The sequence below is a fragment of the Rhagoletis pomonella genome, unplaced genomic scaffold (assembly GCF_013731165.1).
Source record: "Rhagoletis pomonella isolate Grant_MI unplaced genomic scaffold, Rhpom_1.0 Rhpom_scaffold_00001, whole genome shotgun sequence".
Taxonomy (NCBI): Eukaryota; Metazoa; Arthropoda; class Insecta; order Diptera; family Tephritidae; genus Rhagoletis; species Rhagoletis pomonella.
Genome location: NW_023458555.1, coordinates 44,025,227 through 44,028,810, shown reverse-complemented (window position 1 = coordinate 44,028,810; position 3,584 = coordinate 44,025,227). Strand labels below are relative to the sequence as shown.

Sequence of the window (3,584 nt, the reverse complement as noted above, 5' to 3'; positions counted from 1 at the left end):
GATGAAGATGAAGATGAAGATGAAGATGAAGATGAAGATGAAGATGAAGATGAAGAGGAAGATGAAGATGAAGATAAAGACAAAGATGTTGGCCACCTCAACTCAACTCAACTCACTTCACCTCTGCTCATCTTAACTCGCCTTAATTTACCTCAACACATCTTAATTTACTTCAACGCTCCCAAACTCACCTTATCTCAACGCATCTAATATTAGCTCACTTCCTGGGCACACCTGAACTCAACTGAACTCATCTCAATTAACATAAACTCACGTCAGTTCTCCCCAACTCACCTCATCTCACCTTAACTCACGTCAGTCCCTTTCACCTTAAGGCATCAACCGTCAAACATTTTGAATAAGTATTTTCTAAGTCAAATAAAATACAAGTTTTTTATAATGTAAATATGTATTGGACTTACATTAGTATTCTGGGGTTAACATGGTTAGCAGTGATTAGGAATATGTAGGCTGGCAAATCAGCCAGAGGTTAATATGCCAACTGTTAGCTCCTCGGAAAAATATTTCTAGCCTCAATTGATATTACGCTTTTCTCATGCAGTGAGTTCATACAGACCATCGCTAAAGATACCCTAAAACAGTTGTTAGATAGGTGCTTTCTATAGTTCTTTAAAGAAAATTGAAAATGAGAGATTCAGCACAGTGGCAAAACTCTTTACTCGGTGTAAGTAAGGTGGCTTTGATCAACCAGGTTTACCTTGCATCCGAGTAGTTCTTAAACTCAATGCATGTCCGTGTAAAGTCTATCAAGAGCAAGATTTTTAGGTCTTTGAAAGATCGTTATTTTTTATTTTTGATCAAGAATAACACCGACACACAAAAAAAAAGGAGGTGTGTGACTTTAACAAGACCCACATACCAACATGTATTTCGACCCGCTAAATCTGAGTCTGATGTCCGTTTTTACTGCGATTTTATTACCATTTCTCGGTTTTTCGAAATTTACCCGAAAGTTAGGAGGTGTACGAAACAAACGGACCTCAGATTCGAATTTAGTGGGTCGAAATACATGACGGTAGGTTGGTGTGGTTAAAATCACTTTTTTATGTGTGCCAGTGTAATCGTTAATTTTGGATTTTAAATTTTTTCCGGTTTTTATTTTATTCCGATAAAAAATAATCATTTTGGATTTTTATTTTTTTCAACAATTGTTTGCTGCTATAATGTAGATTACGTTTTTATGGCCGATTTAAATCTTTTATGACCTAAAGAATTAAATCTGAAAATAACGGTTATAATATGATCGTATAAATAAAAATCAAAAACTAACGGTGAACTTTAATCGGAAACATAGAAATCAAATATTAACGGTTAAATTATGATTTATAAAAAGGTTTAAAAATCCTGTCATGAGGAATTGGTTTTGGTCTTAGCTACTCGGAATTGCAGCTATACCATATATACTTACTAGAAACACGAAGCTGCTGGCATATGCAGGTGACATTGACATCGTCAATAGAAGAGCCCTGTGAAAAAGGACATATCGGTAGTTGTGATACTCCGCAAACGAGAGATGTAAATGGCGAATAATTCTTTAGTATCGGTCCCAAACGAAAAACGCTTGTAGTATCGAATAAGAAGGAGATCTGCAAGAAAGAAAATCATTCTTAAAACATTCTACGATATGATAACGTATAATTTTCTTTTAATAGGCGCGCATTTAATTCAATGATTGCTATCATAATCAGCAATTACAATTTAGATATTCCTGCTGTCATACATAAAGTTATGTGCATGCCAATTTGTCCCATATGCTATGTCACACATATCTGTGTACATAATATCCGCTTCCAGTACTCTTCTACTCGGCAGCTTAAATCGTATTAAAGTTTCACTTTCTATGCGCGCCAAACAACCGGGAAAATCCTTACGCGTTCTGCGATTTACGCGCCATTTGCGCTCTTTCGCACAAATTAATGTGCTGCTGTGTGGGTGCATGCGTACGTTCGTTCGAAAACGTGAGTGTGAGCGTATGGCTGGCAACGCATTTCAATGTTTGTTATCTTGGAACATGCCGTTCTATGAATGGTTCAACTATATTTTCTATTAATAATCCGCTACAGCACTTCAGCAAACGCACCAGTGAACGCAAGACCATGCTTGAGAGCTTTGTGTTTTATGTACATACATACATATGTATGTACTATGTACCTAGTAACGTGGAGTATTGTTCGTTCATTCCTTTCGGTACGATTGTAGGCATGCTGGAGTTGGTGCTATTGGCACTGGCTCTTCTTCTGCTTCAGCATCATCAACTGATAGGATCCATGTTAATTTTTTTTCTTCTCGTTTTTGTAATCCACCATGTTGTTGTTGCTGGTTGCTTTTATTTCATTCGGTTCATCTGAAAGTGCTAGTTGATCTGATGGTAGCAACAAGAACCGTTAGGTGTTTTTGCTGTATTTATTGTTGTACACTACCTTACTTGATGCAAGAAGAAATTTAATCAACGTTGCTACCCTCCAACAAGTTCTAATTTTTGTTTTCTCATCATACGTTTTACCATTTTTTGGCATTATTCTCTAGCTTTTTTTACTGCTTTTAACAGGAACCGTTCTACGCATTTACTAAGTTGTTTTCCTCAAACGTACCAACGTACTAACCAACGAGCGAGCTAACCCTCCACAAATGAAACAAGAAAAGCTTTGAAAAGGCACACCCACCATACGCACGCACTAGACACCTACATACAAGGACTACTACAAAAGATAAAAAAATGAGAAAAAATAACAGACAAGTTGAAAATGAAATGAGAAATAACAAGAAAAAAGAATAAAAAAACGCTAAGGCTTAAGTAGAGAGCAAAATCCTGGAACGGCGAGTGAGCTCGACAGCATCACTACACCGCATCAACAGCCTGCCAGTCGGCATCAGCAACAGCTGAAGCAATGGTTTCAGCGCCAGTATACCACAAGAGCATCATCCTCTTCAATGTATAGCGACCGACGTTTGCCAAGTTGGGCGCTAAAACAACCCAACTCTTAGGTCCTTCCAAGTAGCAACACTTTGAAAGGCGTGCGAACGGTTGGGTTTGTGGGTGGTGCAATTTGGTTTAGTCAGTTGTTTGGCATATAGCAACTGAACACCGTTGAACAGACTACCTCAGCATTCGCATTCATTGACATACATTCTGATGAGTGTAACTTCTGTTAAAAAAGTACCCGAAATTGGGTACCACATTGGGAATGCCACAATCACATTTTCCAATACTTCTTCCGAAGATCGTATTTAGAAGATGGTTACGGGTGGTCAGGCTGATCCGACTCTCTGAAGGTAGATTTCAAATTTAGCATCCCCGACATGAAAACTCAGAACAGTCCGTATGATTAATTTTGTGGCTAAGGCAAACTTCAATGAATTAAAAAATGAATACGCACGAATAAAAAAAGCATTATTCGCGATAGAAGAATCAATTAACAACAGAATTCAAGATCAAATTTATTTTCTTGATAGCACGAGCAATAGGAGCATTGTGTGTTGATGGAGTGTTTTCCATATTTTTTTCCTTTCTACTCGTGGCTTAAATGACTTTGGAATCTCACGACCATGATGTCTTGTTCATG

At 37.6% G+C, this 3,584-nt stretch overlaps 1 long non-coding RNA gene across 7 annotated transcripts in view; it reads right to left on the bottom strand.

Moving 5' to 3' along the window:
• Positions 1 to 2,755, bottom strand: part of LOC118744574 — a 200,959-nt gene extending 198,204 nt beyond the window's left edge. For 3 of the 7 annotated variants that reach the window (XR_004993563.1, XR_004993567.1, XR_004993562.1), the window contains exons 1-2: positions 1,717 to 2,451; positions 1,430 to 1,607 (exon numbers count right to left, since the gene is read on the bottom strand). This is a non-coding gene — a long non-coding RNA (uncharacterized LOC118744574). Of the gene's footprint in view, positions 1 to 1,429; positions 1,608 to 1,716 lie in introns of all 7 variants that reach the window. The other 4 variants (XR_004993570.1, XR_004993571.1, XR_004993564.1 and 1 more) reach the window with 3 other exon arrangements.
• Positions 2,756 to 3,584: the final 829 nt, after the last annotated feature.